We start from the raw sequence: 18,089 nt of genomic DNA, 5'->3' as shown, positions 1-18,089 counted from the left end.
CTGGTCGTGGCAGATTGATCTCAAGCCCACTAGACCCAGAGGAGTCCATAGGAGCAGCATATACATACATCAGCCGCTGTCAGTGGTCTGTGGAGCTGGCAAAGAAACATCAGCTGCTAGTCCCAAGAGCATCTTTCTTCATGTCAGCAACCTCAGACGTAGAAGCCTTGGTCTGACCTACTTGCCCAAGAGGATCTAGCTGCAAACTCATTTGCTTCCAGCTGGGTCTCCTGGATTCCTGGGCTTTCTCTTCTTCTTCAAGTCTCCAGCCCCCACAAGAGGCCCATGCTCTGAACACTGGTTTTTCTGCATTGTTTAAAAGATGTGTAACTCTGTGACCAAATTTCCAAAGCAGTTCTTTGAAAATACTCTAAAGGCAAGAAAGTTTTAGAAAAATTCTAATTGCAATGCGAAAGGTGACTTTTTGTAATTAGGTCTCTGGCCAAATTCTTTTTTTTTTTTGGGACTGAGGGTTGAACCCAGGTGTGATTTTCCACTGAATTATATTCCCAGTCCTTTTTATTTTGAGGTAGGTTCTCCCTAAGTTGCTGAGACTGGCCTCAAAATTGTGATCTCCATGCCTCAGTCTCCTAAATGGCTAGGATTATATGCATGTGATACTGTGCCCAGCTATACCTCTGGAAAAATTCAAAGCATATTGCAGCATGTTATAGTGTCCTATTTTTTTCACAATTTTTTTTTCATTTTAGCAGTTTTTAATGCAAGTTGTAAATATGGTTACTTTATTCCTGCATCTTCTCAATCGTTTTTTCTTTATATTTGCCCTTTCCTTTCCTACTTGGTGAGACTTGGCCTTCCGTTCCAGGATCTTTTTGCGGTCTTTATCCAGTTTTAGTCTGGTGATACCCACCTTGCTGAGGTGAATGCCCACATGGACAGTTGTGCCATTAGCCTTTTCCCGCTGCACCCGTTCAATATAGATGACATATTTCTTCCTGTAAACCTGGACCACTTTGCCAATCTGCTGACCTTTATAGTGTCCTTGCACAACCTGAACTTCGTCATCCTTTCTGATGGGCATAGAACATTGTACTTCTGTCTCAGCTCTTTGGAAAGAGGGGAGGACATAATCTTCTTGCGAATGTGTGACGGTGCATTGAAATACATTTTGCAGTTCTTGCTTTGGTCAGAAGTCACAAAAGGATTGAACTTCATTTTAGCCAATGCCACTTCAGCAATGGCTGCAAAAGGGAAGAGCTTGTTTTTTACTTATAGCAAAACTATGAAGCACATATGATTCTACAAGATTTATAAAGGAAAGAGCTTTGAGCTTCTACTGCTGTATTAGCCAGTGTTCTCTAAAACCATATATATATGTATGTAAAATGAGATTTATGGTTTGGAATTGGTTCATGTGATCATGGAAGCTCAGAAGTTCCATAATCTGCTATCTGCAAGCTGGAGACCCAGGAAAGCCAATGGGGGTAAATTCCAGTGTGAGACCAAAGGCCTGATATCCAAGAGCACTGATTTGAGTCCCAGTCCCAGGGCATTAGAAGACTGATGTCCCACCTGAAGCAGGAAGAGGGAGAGTGAGAATGAGAGGAAAAGGGAGGAAGAGGAGGAGGAGGAGGGGGAGGAAAAGAGGAGAGAGAAGAGAGAGAATGAATCCAAATTTCCTCTATCTTTTTGTTCTATTCAGTCCTTCAGTGAGTTGGACTATGCCCAACCACATTGAGAAGGAAATCTGCTTTACTTAGTTCACCAATTCTAAAGGTGATCTCTCTGCAAACACCCTCTGACCCCTTCACAAACACATCCAGACATAATCTAGAGACACCATGACCCAGTCAAGTGGACACATACAATTAACCATCCTAAGTCCACCCCTTGCTTGGTACCCAGATGCATCTCTGTAAACGGTACTTAACCTCCAAAAAAAGAAAATAACTAAGTCGTGCTGTGCCTAACATGATGCAGTTATCCTGTGTATACTAAAAAATCACCAACCTCTTTCTCAGAAGAAATCCTTGATTGATATTTATTCTTCTTGATTTCCTGTAACTTGTACTATGATATAAAATTAACAATAAATACTATGACATAAAATCAATGTATCTTATGTTATGCAATAAAGGAGTAAGAGAGGAAACATTTACTTAACACATACATATCATATATACGTGCACAAAAATGTATTCATGTCAATATAAGGAGGAAATAGGAATGACAATCATGGTCCTTTCTGGTTACATGATTGTAGCTCGTTGTTTTTAGTTACTTCCCCAACCTTAGATTCTGTATTCCCTACACCTGCAGCTAGCATCTCAGGGTCCTTTACCTGCTGTGGGGACCTAACTACTGAAGGGTCTGGGCCACCTCAGTCCTGCCTGGATTGTGTCCTTGCAGTTTCCCATTTATCTTAATCACAGGGCATAATAATACCAAGACCGGCCCTAGGGATCTTCCATATTCCAGACACACTGTGTCTAACCTCCACTGTAGAATAGTCATCCAATTTTCCTCTGGTGGTCAGGATCAACCATCCTGCCTAATGTATGCTGATTCAGAGGCATGAGGTGATCCAAGTAGTCAGAGAACAGTCTCAACCTCCAGTTCATGTAGTCAGTGTTGTGTCTTCTGATGGAGGAAACTGCTTTTGATGGTTTTGGTATTAAATATTGTCTACTGACTTCCAACTTCAATATAAGGTGAGGATTTAAGTCTTACACATAGAGCTATGTCATGATTTTTAGGTACATCAGTCGGTAGAGAGTTGTGTGTGCTGTCCTGAGTTCAGGAGAAACAAGCAATTGCAGATGAACTGGCACTGACCTCTACCTCCTGATTGGCCCATGGCCAAATAGTGATTGTGCCATGAATCCTATTGTAAGGTGCATGCCAATTTCAAGACTGTTAAAATGAGGGTGAAATGAGCTTCAGAATTGATAAATGCATGTCTATTGATGAGGTTCTCAACAAAGTGATGAGACAGTTGATGGAGATGTCCCCCTCTCGGACTCTGGGTGTTTTCCTCTTAGTGGATTACTGGTTTCTTCAGAGATATAATCTATGCTCTCATCTGGGACTATCATTCTTAGAATCATAAAGGAATAGAGACACATCTCAATCTAATAATTCTTGCTTTTCCCTCCTAAACTGCACCACCACCTCAAGCCTTTCCATTTCAGTTCATGACAAACATTTTGTTCCAAAAAAGTTGACTTTCCTTGATGCTTCTCTCTTTCCCATACTCTAGGACCAATTAATCATGAAATGCCATTGGTCCTACCTCCCCAACAGATCAAACGCCTCTCTACTTTTCAATATCTACACTCTGGTTCAAGCCACCTCATCTCTCCTCAATTATTACATGAGCGCTTCACCAGCCTCTATGCTTCTTCCCTTACTCCCAGAACCATCTGTCCTGACTTCATCTCACACAGGCTATTCTCACCTAGATGCTAGAATGATGCTTTTAAAGGGGGAAGCTACAGCATATCACACCTTGCAGGAACTCCTGTCTCACTAGACATAAAAGCCCAAACTTTCACAAGGAAGGACCCACCTAATCAGAACCTCTCCAACATTCTCTTCTACGACTTTCTCCTGCACTCCTTATCTTCTAGACATGTTGGTCTCCCTGCTTTTTCTCAAACCTGCCAGGCGTCATCCTAGCTCAGAGTCCCTGCCTGACATGCTTTCCCTTCAGAAATCTATCTAGTCAAGTCCCTCACCTCCTTAGTGTTTGGGCTTAAATGTCTCTTAAATTAGCCTGAATGCTTTTTAAAAGATACATCACATCTTCTTCATATCCGATCTCCCTCACCTTGCTGTTTAATTTTTCCTGCTGCACGATCACCTCCTGACATACTCCAACATACTTGATTTCTTTATCAATTCTCCTTCACTTTCCAGCTATTGTTGTCTGGTTCACCATTGTACAACAGTGGCCACAAAATAAACACATGCTGGGGGTGTCCTCTCAGCCATGTCCCGCGAGGATGAGGAAAGGGTTAACTGCCAGAGGATGATGTTGGGTATAAATCAGTCAATTACCCATAAACTTATATAATCAATAAACACACAAGAGGCAATACTCTTCAAAATGAGAGGTGGCATGATGGGTCTGGCCACACCAGATCTGTTCTCTAGCAACAACAACAACGATAACATGGAGTAGCCCAACTCTCTTTTATTTATAGACATGCAGGTAAAGAGGGCCAAGACTGGGAGGAGCTTCTTCTGTGACGGACCTGATAGGGTGGAGTTAGGGGAGCCATTCTCTTAGGGGAACTAGACAGGGAACCGTCTGATTCTGCTAGGTGAGTATGGCTTCCCATAGACTATATTTCTCCTTAATGATTCAATATGAAGGTTTAATGAATGTATACCATGTGCCCTAAGCTTTATGCACTTTGCCTCATTTAATCTTAACTGTGACCAGATGAAATGGCATCTGCATTAGATAAACATGCAAACAGAGAAACTTAAGGCAAATTTCTTCAGATTCTTAGGAGGAACTCGAATCTGAATATAGGCCTCCAAAACCCACGTTTTTCTCATTATATCATACTAGCTCCAACTCTTAAACCACTTAAAGTCCAAGTTCCTCCTCTTAATCACCAATGAATTTAGACCTGCACCGTCCAACATGGGGGCCACTAGCTAGATGCAGTTATTGAGCAGTTGAGATGTGACGGTCCAAAAAAGAAATGTGGACTGGGTGTGAAACACACACCAGATTCAAAGACAGGACTAAAAAGCATTTAAACATCTCATCTATAATTTTAAAAGACTTATTTTACATTGAAATGCTAATAATTTAGATCTGCTAGGTTAAATAAAACATTATCTAAAGTAACTTCATCTCCTTTGTTTTACTTTTAAAAGTGTGGCTAATTGAAAGATTTTAAATTTCATATATAACACATTTATATTCAACAGTGCCAATCAAGACTGTTCATATCTGGCTCTATAATCACAGGAGTTCACATTTGCATTTCCTCAGTTAAACACATTGAAAATTCCATAAGAAAGATAAAATCACAAACCTAAAATGCAGACAGGATGGAAGACTTGAAAGATGCTAAAAGGTCAAGTAAGTGCAAAACATCCACCCTGACAATGCCTGTATTTCCTAACATCAGCCTCATTTCTCTCTGAAATAATGTATCTAAAAGCTACCATGAAGATGAAAATGTCTTTCTCTGAGTCATTATGGCAAAAGAGTAAGGATCAGCTCTTCAAGTTATCCATGAAAGGGCACTGGACATGCAGTTTTGATCCAGGAGGGAATGAGACAGATTGCAATCTCAGGCACTGAGAAGGAAATAACACACAAAAACCAAACCAAACCCCTGGAGACTTGGAAATTTTTGATAATCAAACAAAATGAATGGATGGTGGTTTCATTTTGGAGGACAATTCAAGCGTGACATAGAACCACCTTTATGATTAGCTCTCTGATGAGAATTAGTGACTAATTTTGAGTTGATTTAGAGAGTCCCGAAATTCACATTGCTTGACACAGTGTAGGTAGTGCCATACATTCAGATGCCTGAAATTGCATATTATGAATGTTTTCAACGTTATTCAAACACAGTACTTTCTGAGGAAGATTCGGACTGAATGAATATAGCATTTAACATGCGTGCACCCCTGGAGACCCACTCAACTGCCCTTCACTGAGTAGTCATCATTGTTTCAAGTAACAAAGTGGGAGGTGGAGGAATAATGCAGAATTATATAGCAGGATTTATATATTCAAAAGCTTGTGTGAGAAAAATAATTTACCAAGAAGATACTCAGTATAAAAAAACCCAAAAGCTTGTGAATTTCCAAGAGTAGGTATTAAGTAAAAAATAGTTTAAATTTTTTTTTCAAAAAAGGAAAAGGAGAAAGATATCTAACAGTTAATACCTAAACCACTTACCATTTATTAAGATTACATGTTTCATACAGACTTAAAATTACAGAGTAAAATCCAGTCACTATTGAAGCCCCACCAACACTGGAGAACTGGGCAGACTGAACACTCCTGACAGACACACGTGACGGGTGCTTCTGTGGCAGTCTATGTTGCTCTAAAAATTATTTTGAATAGTTCTGGGTTTTGGCAATTATTTTTTTATCCTGAATGTGATTCAATGAACATATAGCTAAACATAATTTAATATTAGTCTTAGTAAAACATGTTTCACAAACAAAATAATTGTTTTTCACATATTGTGTCCCAATTTTTGGTTGGAAAATTGCTTCTTGTGGGTTTTGTTTCCTCTTTTTCTGGGTTCGTATCACAAATAAAATCCTTTCAGATTTTACCTTGCCTACATGCTAGAATGACTAACGTAGAAGGATCTCCTACCCCCAACCTCTTAAAAATGAAGAGATATCCACTTAATCTAATTATGATCTCATTCTTATGGATGTACATTATGGTGGGATTCACTGTGTTGTTTTCATATATGTACATGGGAAAATTATGTCATTCCACTGTCTTTCTGATTCCTATCCCCCTTTTCCTCCATTCTCCATTGTCTAATCTACTGAACTTCTATTCTTCTGCTCCCCGTCCCCGTTATTGTGGGTTAGCTTCCACATATCAGAGAAAACATTTGATCTTTGGTTTCTTTGCATCTGGCTTATTTCACTTAGCATGATAAACTCCTGATCCATCCATTTGCTAGCAAATGTCATAAAGTTATTTTTCTTCATGGTTGAACAATACTCCATTGTGTATATATGTCACATTTTCTTTATCCATCCATCTGTTGAAGAGTACCTAGGTTTATTCCATAGCTTACCTATTGTGAATCGGACTCATATAGACATTAATGTGACCAAATCACTGGAATATGCTGATTTTAAGTCCTTTGGGTATGTACCAAGGGATGGGATAACTGGGTCAAATGACAGTTTCATTCCAAGTTTTCTGAGGAATCTCCATACTGCTTTCCAGAGTGGTTGCACCCATTTGCAGTCCCACCAGCAGTGTGTGGATGTATCTTTTCCCCCACATCTTCACCAACACTTATTGCTACTTGTATTCTAATAATTGTCATTCTGACTAGAGTGAGATGGAATCTTAGTGTAGTTTTAATTTGCATTTCTCTAATTGCTAGAGATGTTGAACATTTTTTCACATATTTGATGACCTGTTTTATTTCTTTTTCTGTGAAGTGTCTGTTCAGTTTCTTAGTCCATTTATTGATTGGGTTATGTGTGTGTGTGTGTGTGTGTGTGTGTGTGTGTGTGTGTGTGTGTGTTGAGTTTTTTTGAATTCTTTATATATCCTGGAGATTAATGCTTTCTCTGTGGTGCAGGTGGCAGAGATTTTCTCCCATTCTGTAGGCTCTATCTTCACATTTTTTATTATTTTCTTTGCTGTGAAGAAACTTCAGTTTGATGCCATCCCATTTATTATTGATTTTACTTCTTGCACTTTAGAAGTCTTGTAAAGGCAGTCAGTTCCTGAGCTGATATGTTGGAACTTTGGGCCTACCTGTGGACAGCAGTGACTTGGATCATGGTATCTGATTGTCTTCTGTCTGCATTTGTGCTGGGAACTTTCTGTGCAAAGGTGCAGATCAAGGTTGCCCAGTTGCTATGGTGATGCCCTGCCTTAGACGGCTCTGTACAAAGGCATGGAACTATATCAGTCTGGACCTTGAGCTCAAACACAAGCTGCTGAGGATAGAGAATTCTGGACATAACAAGATAACCACAATGTCTCATAAGTGCTGTGACCTTCAAGTCTGTCTGCTTTGCAAAAACTTTCCCCAAAATAACCTTTTGGTGACAAAACTTATATAACAAACTTGCTGTGCTAGCTCTGGGGCATTGTCCCTTTATTAAAGGATGCTGTTCCACCTGGTCCCCAGTTTTCCCTCTGTGTTTGTCTTTATTAATCCTCATCATCCCTTGCCGTTTTCTACAGTTTGACTGCTCAGATTGCGCCACCTACCTTTTCTTCTAGTATGTACAGGGTCTCTGGTCTAATACCTAGCCTTAATCCACTCCGAGTTTTGTGCAGGGGGAGAGATAGGGGTTAAATTTCATTCTACTACATGTGGATTTCCAGTTTTCCCAGATCATTTGTTGAAGAGGCTTTTCTCCAAAGTATGGTTTTGGCACCTTTGTCTAGCAAGGAGTAACTGTATTTTTGTGGGTTTATCTCTGTGTTCCATTGGTCTTCTTGCCTGTTTTGGTGACAATGCCATGCTGTTTTTGTTTCCATAGCTCTGTAGTATAATTTTAGGTCTGGTATTGTGATGCCTCCTGCTTTACTTTTCTTGCTAAGGATTGCTTTGGCTATTTGGGGCCAATTATTTTTCCAATGAATTTCATGACTGCCTTTTCTATTTCTATTTAGAACATCATATTCTATTAGAACATCATGTTCTCTACATATTCAATGCAATTCCCATCAAAATTCCAATGACTTTGATCACTTTTATGTTCCCTTTTTTTTTTTTAAGTAGGCTATCATTGTTTTCTTATTGTTCACTGAACTTCTTTAAGAAGGTTCTTACTGAATTCTTTGTTGGTCCAGTGCCTACACCTTTTCTTCAAGGTCAGTTATCACAGATTGTTAGTTTCCTCTGATGGTATCTTGTTTCCTTTATTCTCTGTAATCCTTGCATCCTTGAATTGGTATCTGCACATTTGGTGAAATGGTCACTTATTGAAAGCATCCAGAAAACCACTCTGGACACAGGAACTCACAAGAGATTTTATTAAGCAGACAAGCAGAGTGTCTGCCCTTAAGGACAAGAGAGAGAATGGGGAAGTGCACATGCACAAATGGTGGGTGAGCTATTCTTAAGAAGTGGAAGTTCGCTGGCTAATAACAATCAGACCAATGACTGATTAGGAAGTTCGCGGGCTAACTATCTAGGAAGGTAGTGAGTTATCTCAATTGATTGTTCACAGTAACAATCTAGGTTGTAAAATTGTGTGCATGGGGGCAGAATCAGGGGAGAAATGGCTGCAGCCTTGTTCACCCATTGTTCCTTCACTTATTCCAGTATTCATGGTTTTTCTTAGGCAGGGATAGGCTTCATCAGTCATTCCAAGCTGGGTTTTTAAATAGGTCACCTGGTTGCATCTGCAGAAAGGTAGGGCTATCAGATTCTCTATGGATGAAGCCTGTGGGTGCTGGCTGGGCTCTGGTTGAGTTAAGCCTCTAGTTGACTTCTGCAGTCAGGAAGGGTTCCTGACTGGTGCCCCTGGTCTTCACTATTCTGGGAGTTTTGTGGTACCACTGTTTGGTGCAATTGGTTGGGATGGAAGATTGGGATCCCACATTTCCCCTTCAGGTGGGGCCCAAAGTTTTCTCCCAGCTTGGTGGTTCCACTTGCAGGAATCCATATTCAGGAAGAACTGCAGAATGGGCTTTGCAATCAAATCTTCAGGATGTGCCCTGTGATTGACTGGGATCGCTGGCCAGTTTCACCATCCTGATGTAGTTGTTGGCTTTGCCCTCCACTCAGCAGGGACCACTACTGGCTTCTCAGGTTGAGCTGGGGTGTAACCACAGCTCTGTGATTGCATAGGGCCCCTGGATATGCTCCACATTTGGTTCACTGGTCATCCTCCCTGGATGGAAAGACCAATGGCTATACCCTGCAGTTGTGTGGGGGTGCTCAGGGCCAAGCACTGATATTCAGTGGACTCACTTGGTTGGGATCTGTAGTCTGGAAGGGTTGCTTTCCAGTCACCTTGGTCAGGTAGGGCCACAGGCTGTCCCTGCAGTTGAGTGGGGTTATTGCTGCACTTCATGATCAGTTGGTTCAGTAGCCAAAGTTCTGTTATTGGGCAGAGTTGCCCAGTAGTGGTGAGCTCTTCATTCTTTGTTTCTTGATGATCCCTGGATATCTAGCCCTGCCAATTCCTATGGTGTTCCCCATGAAGTGAGAGGGAAATGGGACTCTCAGAAAGTGCTTTGCAATGCTAAGGAATCTGGATATTTGGCATGGGTTTTCTTTTCTCTACTGGAGACACTGTAGGCCCAGGGTAAATCCTCTCATTGTAGTCTATGCCAGCCTAAGAGAGGGGTAATATGGTCAAAGTGAACCAGCTCCTCTTACACTCCTAATGCATCTTTTCTTATTTTATTTTGTGGTCTCAGAGTGGTATCTCAGATACACTCTGGGTTCTGGATTTTTTTACAAAGGAGTTCTTGGCCGCATTAGTGTCCAGTTGGGTTTTCAATTAAGGGATCTGAAGTTAGGGACCTCCTATTGCTGATCTTTCTTGGTAGAATTAAAATAAAAATTTATTTAATACTATGTTTAGCTTTATGAAAATTTTATTTACATATGTGAAATCTGTACTAAAAATCACTGAAAATTTCTCAGAGAAAGTGTGGTATTTACATTTGTAGCATTTATTAGTAGGGTGATGTTTGGTTATTGATTACTTTCATGGTTTGTTCAGATATTGGGGATATATTTTTTAAATTGAATTTTTAGTTTAGGAGCGTTCTATATTTACAAACTTATTGTCAAGATAATACAGCATTTCCATTTACCGCTTGATTTCCCTTATTAACATCTCACATTAGTGAGGTACATTTATCACAGTGAACAAATATTGATTCAATATTATTAATGACAGCCTAAAGTTTATTAAGATTTGCTCAACTTTGCCCTATTGTCATTTTTCTGTTGTAATATCAAATGACATTTATTTATCATGTCTCCTTAGGTTATTTTGGTTGTGACAATCTCTTATTCTTTCCTTGTTTACCTTGACAGTTCTGATGATTACTGATCAGATTTTTGTAGAAGATCTTTAACTGGAACTGTTCACATATTTTTCCTCATGCTTAGAAATGTGTTTTAAAGAGGAAGATGAAAGAGGTAAGAGGACATTCTCATCACATCTATTCATTTTGTTATTATAGAGTTTTAGATATTTATTTCATACTACTATCCTTGTTACTTAGATTGTTCTTGCTTTGGTCATTAGAAGTTCTTTCAGTTGGATCCTGTGTTCTTTTATCATATTCCCATTATTCCCCCACCCCTACTTTTTTTTTTTTTTTAAATTTGAGAACTAGCTTAATTTCTGACCTTACAAGAGATTCTGGGTTCATCTTGATCCAGTTTCAGAACCAATCATTTCTCCAAGGATCCCACATTCCTTTTATTATATACTTGTATCAAAAACCAATATGTGAATGCTCGGCATGCTAGCTGCTCAACAGCAGTCACTGAGGTATCATTGTTTCTAGATCCTTTCAGCTGACAGCACAAGAAGATGTGAATGTGTATTCTGACTCTTATACATAAAAAAAAATCTATAAACTTTCTGTGTATTACTATCAGTTCCTAAATTGTGCTTAACATGAGTTGAGAGTGATGTCTCCATCTCTAATCCATTGCCACATGGATCCTAACAGACTCCTCCCATTATTGACCTGTCACCTTCCACTCTAAAAGTGAGAACTTGCTTCCACTCTCCCCCACTTACTTATTTTTTTCAATTCCAGTGCAGTGGTTTTAAAATTGTTAGTCAATATCCTCATGAAAAAAACTTGATCAACTAGAGTACAGTGCTTTTGTATCTTGCCTTTAGTCTTAAAGGCCTTTCATTTCCAAAATTGGTTGGTCATCATCATCTTATTCTTCCACACCATTCGCTGAAGATCTTTGTACATTTGCAAAGCATTTACCTTCTCTGATCATATTCTGCTTTCTATCCTGGTATCCTCTGATCTACCTAATTAAAAAAAATTAGACTTTGATGTTTGCTCTCTGTTCTGTTAAGTTCTATGGACTCTGACAAGTGCTTGCAGTCTTAACATTCACCATTACAGTAAAACATAGGATAGTTTCACCATCTAAAAAATTTTTTTTTCTATGCTTTGATTAGACATTCTTTCACCCTTTTCCAAGTCCCTGGTAACCATTGATTTTATTACCATCTCTATAGTTTTACCTTTCACAGAATGTCATGTAATTGAAACCATCCAGTATTTAGCTGTTTTTATACTGATTCCTTTAACTTAGCTGTATGCATTTAAGATTAATCCATGTCTTTTTGTTGCTTGACAGTTAATTTATTTTTATGGCTAAATAGTATTCCACAATGTGGACCTGTCAGTTTATCAATTAATCTATTGTAGGACGTATAGGTTGTTTTCCTTTGGGGGCAATTCTGAAGAAAGCTTCTCTAAATAATCACATCTAGGTTTTTGTTTGGACAAAGCTTTTATTTCAGTTGGATAAATACATTAAAAGTGTACTTGTAGGACCATATGGTAATTCTATGTTTACCGGTCTCCTAAGGGACTGTCTCATTTTGCATTACCACCAGAAATGTATCTGCTATAATTTGGATCTAGAATGTCCCCCCAAAGCCCAGGTGTTATGGACTTGGTCCCCAGCTTGGCACTATTGAGAGGTGGTAGATCTTTAAGAGGTGGGGCTTCATGGGAGGTCTTCAGGTCATTGGGGGTGTGCCGTTGAAGGACTGTGGCACCTCAGTCCCTTTCTTTCTCATTTGCATCCTGGCCAGGTAGTGACTAATTTGCCCCATCATGCATTGCTGCCATGATGTGCTGTCTCACCACAGGCCCAAAGAAATGGGGTCAACCAAAGCAATGGGATCAACTGATAACGAACTGAATCTTCTAAAACTGTGAGCCAAATTAAACCAAAAATGTCCAAAAATAATAGTTTTCTTCCTCTGGGCATTTGTGATAGCAATGGAAAACTGACTAACACTCTGAGAGTGCTCAATGCTCTTCATCCTCACCAGCAGTTGGTGTGTCAGGGTGGTTTTTTTTTTTTTCCATTCTGATAGGTTTGTGGTAAAATCTCACATTGTTTCTATTTACAATGCTCTAATGACAAATTATGCTGGGCATGTTTCCATATGCTAATTTGACACTTTGTCACCAGCATTTTTTTTTAATTGTTGAGGTATTTGCCAGATATCTTGCCCATTTTGAAATTTTTTTTTTTCTTGAGACTTAAAGTTCTATGTATGTTTTGGATGCAAGTTCTTTCTCAGATGTTTGGTAAATATTCCCCTCTATCTTTTCGTTTCCATAACAGCTTACATCCCAGAGAAGGAGACTTTAATTTTTAATATGATTAAACATCAATTTTTTTCTTTCATGGACTATGCAATTTGTATTATATGTGAAAACTCATACCCATTCCAATCCCAATCCCAAGGCCATGAAGATGTTCTCTGTTTTCTTAAAGAAGTTTTATAGTTTTGAATGTTATATCTAGATCTATGTTCCTATTTAGGTTTATTTATTTTTTGTGAAGGCATAACTTTTTTCATGTAGATGTCCAATTGTTTCAATGCTAGTTGTTGAAAAGAATATCATTTCTCCACTCAATGGCCTTTGCTCTTTTGTAAAATATCATTTACTCTATCTGTGTGAATCTCTTTCTTCCCTCTTCCTCCTCCTCTTCCTCTTCCTCTTCCTCCTCCTTCTTCTGGTACTAGGAATTGAACCCAGGGTTGCTTAGCCACTGAGCTACATCTTTGAGTCTATTCTTTCACCAATACCATACTGTCTTGGCTACTATGACCTTATAGTGAGTCTTTAAATTGAATGATGTACATTCTCAAACTTTTCCTCCTCCTCCCCTTTCAATGTTGTTTTGATATATTCTTTTGCCTTTGCATATAAATGTTAGAATTAGTTTGTAAATATCTAAAAAGATAGATTTTTGGGAACTTGATTGAGATTGCATTGAATTTAAAGATCAAAGTAGAATGTTGGCAATGAATCTTTGAACACATACAGTTTCTATTTAGTTATTCATTAATTTTTCATCAATATTTTAGTTTTCTGCATAGAGATCCTGTGTGTATGTTAGATTTATACCAAAGCATTTTATTTTGGGGTGATATTATAAATGGTGTTTTGTTTTTAATTTCAAATTCTAGTTGTCACCAGTATACTATAGAAAGGCAATTGACTTTTAAAATATTAATGCTGTAATCAGAAACTTCATTATACTTGCTTATTAATTCTAGGAATTTAAAAAATGAGGTTTTAGAACTTTAAAATATATTGATAGAAAATACTCTCATCTGAAAATAGAGATAGTTTTATTTTTCCCTTTCTCATTTGCAAACAAAATGAATTTCCCTTTATTGTCTTACTTTAATAATCTATGTTTTCTAGTATAATGCAGAATGGGAGTCTTTGCTCCCAGTTTTAGGGGGAAAGCATCTGCTTTCTCACCATAAATATGATAAAAGCTATAGGTTTTTGTATACACTCTTTATCCTGAACAGAGCAACATGTCCCCTTTCAAACATTTAAAAAACATTTCTCTCTTTGACAATGTACGTTCATCTGAACCGGATTTCATATAAATAATATCTTTTGGAAAGGGGTCAGGGACAACAGTTCTTCCAATATGTTGCATTCTTATAGCAAAAGTCCTAGTGAGAGATGCCCAAGGAACTATATGTTCACTACCAGCCCTTGGCAATTGCAAAGACTTAATGGGTTCTGGAGAGCTAGTCTATCTGTTAAAAAAAAAAAAAAAAAAAAAAAGAACTCTTTCAAGGGAATAAAGAAATACAAAGAGTTGGGTAGGGAGATATTGTCAGAACTCTAAGTATGCATTTTATTAATTAATGAACCAACTTATAACTTCAAGACTAAAGGAGGGATCAATTCCCTACATTTCCTTCTCTGCACAAACCAAAACACAGCACCTTGACATTTCCCCCTGCCCTTTTTTGAACAGGTATTTCTGAACCCCTGCACTGGGTTGAATTGTATTACCCCAACATGCATGTCCACTTAGCAGGTGTGATTGTGACCTTCCTTTGACACAAGGGAGGGAGGGAGGGCTTTTGGCTTATTGGTTCTTCTCCCAGGTGCCAGGGATTAGAACCTGGGTTCGTGCACACACTGGGCGAGCACTCTACAGGATGAGCTATTCGCCCACTTGTGACCTTCCTTTGGATAATGCAGATGTAACCTAGTTAAGATGAAATCTTACTAGATTTTGGTGTGATCTAATACAAATTCTAAATTCAATATATAAGTGTCCTTATAAGAAGGAATTTGGACCCAGTTTTTGGAGAAGGCCATGTAAAGATGGATGCAGAGACTGGAGTGCTGTATCTACAAGCCAAGGAATGTCAAGGATTGCCAGCAACCACCCTTCTTTAGAGTTCAGGGAGAACAAGGCCCTGTTGGCTTGAGTTGGGACTTCTGGTCTCCGGCACTGTAAAAGAATAAATGCCCATCTGTTGTCCTTTGATATGGCAGTCCTAGGACTAATACCTGATATGAGTATAGCATAGTGCCACACACATGCCAAGGCCATGTCTCTGGAATGCCAATACTTACAGATGAAAAGGGAAAAATCAGTTGGTTTTGGGGTATCCAAGAATTGGCAAATATAAGGACTTGCTATAAAGGAAAAGATTGTTCAGTTGATTAATATTTTTGTTTTCATTGGGCTCCAGATGAAATGGTTTAGACATCAAACCCTATTTTACTTGGACTAAAATTTCATGCTTTCCTTGTGACTGGTTGGCTGAAAAGTTTTGCTAAAGCTACTCTGAATGATAACAACAACCTGGGCTACCAATGAATTGAAACTTGCAGAGAATCTAGATGTTAAAATAATACTTGGTAAGTATCAACAGCAAATTTTAATCAGTTGATTTAAACATCCTAGGTTCTTATAACCAGATATTTTCTGGAGAATGTAAAATATACTGTGATGTATTTTGATTTAATTTCCAAGTTACTTTTGATTACAACAAATTGCTATTGAGCACTTTATGTTATGGTTTAGATGTGGTGTCCCCCAAAAGCTCATGTGTGAGACAATGCAAGGTTTGGAGGAGAAATGATTGGGTTATAGCCTTAACCTAACCAGTGAATTAATCCCTAATGGGATTAACTGAGTGGTTACTGGAGGCAGGTGGGGTGTAGCTGGGGGAAGTGATTCATTGGGGGCTTGGCTATGGGGTATATATTTTGTATCTGGAGAATGGAGTCTCTCTCTCTGCTTCCTGATCACCATGTGAGCTGCTTCCCTCTGCCAACTCTTCTGCCATGATGTTCAGCCTCACCTTGAGACCAGAGGAATGGAGCCTGCTGTCTATGGGTGGAGACCTTTGGAACTGTGAGTGCCTAAATAAACCTTTCCTCTTTAATGGTTGTTCTGGTTGGGTCCTTTAGTCACAGCAGTGAAAAAGCTGACTGAAACACTATTTCAGTCGAGGAAGAACAGGGAAAACTTAGACTTGGGTCTTGGTCTCACCACATGCTGCTTGCATGGTCTAGAGCAACTATTTAATCTGCTAGATGTCTGCTTCTCTATCTGTAAAATTGTGATAATGTGGAATATTATATAAATGGAGGCAGTGTACTGAGAAAACTGGACCTGCATGCAGACAGTTACAAGAGCAAGCCTAAAGGCACTAGAGAAACTAGAAAAACAGAAACATCAGGGATGTGAAACTGGGAAGTCAGCATATTCTTTTTAAATTTTTTTCTGAATAAAGAGTATATGTTGAGAAAACTGCTCCCCAATGCCTTTCGTTCTGAAATAGAGAGGATCTGGCAAAGATTTCTTTATGAGGAGCATTGTCTGTCAGTAAGATAAATGAAAGGCAGGTCCTCTGAACTGCTACCATGATAATTGCACATTCCTTGGTAGATAATCAACTTCTCTCAAAACTAAAAAATAGTGTAAACTTTAAAAATGTGGAAGCCATAAATTTAAAAAACAGACCCTGCTCACAGACATAATATAGCATAGAGAAACAAGAACAAAAAGACACAAGAAAGGAAATGATAGATCAATTGCTTGAAATTTGATGTTCATTTCTCTTCCAGAGATATAAAAACCCAGCAAAAGGGCCAAGATGTCCCATTTTTGTCATCAAATGATGAGCAATGTGGGAAAGTTCTGAAGATATAATTTAAACTGTGACCACGGTATAATATTTAAAAATACTGACAGTTTAAAAAATAGCAAGAATCGTACATAAATCTCTTTCTCTCCCCAAGGGTAAATATCAGATGGTGCATAGCCAGAAACTATTGGATATTGATGAGATTAGTTTCTAGATCTGGTTCATGTGATCTTTGACTTCTCCAATGTAAGATACATACATATAGCCATCTGTCTTTTTTTATTTTTCTTTTTTAATGTATCTGGCATTTTAACCTATTTTTGTTTGAAAAATGACCTACCTTTGAGGTCTTCATGGGAGGTAAGTCTAGCCTTCCCCTATGGAAACTGAAAATCTTAGCTCTGCATCTTCTTTACACTTGTGGCTTGTGTGAACTAGTACTGACTCACTAATCAGAAGTTTGACCCTAGATCTTGAATCAAGTGTGGGTGAAGGAAGAGGCAGGAACCTTAGACCATCCTTTCTGGGGACAGGAAATAGCAGGCACAACTCTGGGTTTCCAGTCACTGGGGAAGTGATAACATCTCTCTCTCTCCATTAACAGATAGAGAAGGGTGAGCAGGAATAGTGTCCTCACCTCTTTTCTTGGGAGGAGATGAGGAGGAGGAGAGTGATGTTGTTTGCTTCTAGTTTTTGTCATTTATACCCAGTTTTCCAAGTCTGGGTCTCTAGAAGGTTGAAAGGTATTCAATATCCTTTTTGTAATTTTTCGCTTTCCTTTTCCTTCTCTTTCCCTCTTTTCTTCTCCCCGCTTTCTTTCCTTCTCCCCTCTTGTAATTTCCACCAACAATAAAAAAATTCTTTTAACTCTTGTGGCCATTGAGCTGAAGTCAATATAACCTAGAAAGTTTGATCTAGATCATAAAACTAAATCCATTACCACGTGGTTATTATGTAAAAGTTAAAGCATTGATGAGTAGAGAGTAAACAGAGAGTCATAAGATAGAAGACCTAAGTTTTGCTGACCCTCCCTTATTGGTCAAGAATCCAGGTTTCCCATATATTGAAGCCAGAACTACCCTTTTCAAGAGTAATTATACCTTGGTAGACAAATCCGAATTGTGTCATGCTCTCTATTCTCCATACCAATACCCGGAGATGTACATCAGCATGGTGCATAGAGTGCATTACAAAATCTAACCCAGGAGAAAGAGAGTTACATACACATATAACATGGTAAAGTACCAGGAACATGTTGA

At 38.7% G+C, this 18,089-nt stretch overlaps 1 pseudogene; it reads right to left on the bottom strand.

Annotated features, from left to right (window-relative positions):
- Positions 1-743: 743 nt before the first annotated feature.
- LOC124985392 (60S ribosomal protein L26-like) lies at positions 744-1,176 on the bottom strand (annotated as a pseudogene).
- Between the last annotated feature and the right edge of the window lie 16,913 nt (positions 1,177-18,089).

Source organism: Sciurus carolinensis, chromosome 5 (assembly GCF_902686445.1).
Source record: "Sciurus carolinensis chromosome 5, mSciCar1.2, whole genome shotgun sequence".
In the NCBI taxonomy this organism is placed as follows: Eukaryota; Metazoa; Chordata; class Mammalia; order Rodentia; family Sciuridae; genus Sciurus; species Sciurus carolinensis.
This window is presented reverse-complemented; position numbering and strand designations above follow the sequence as displayed.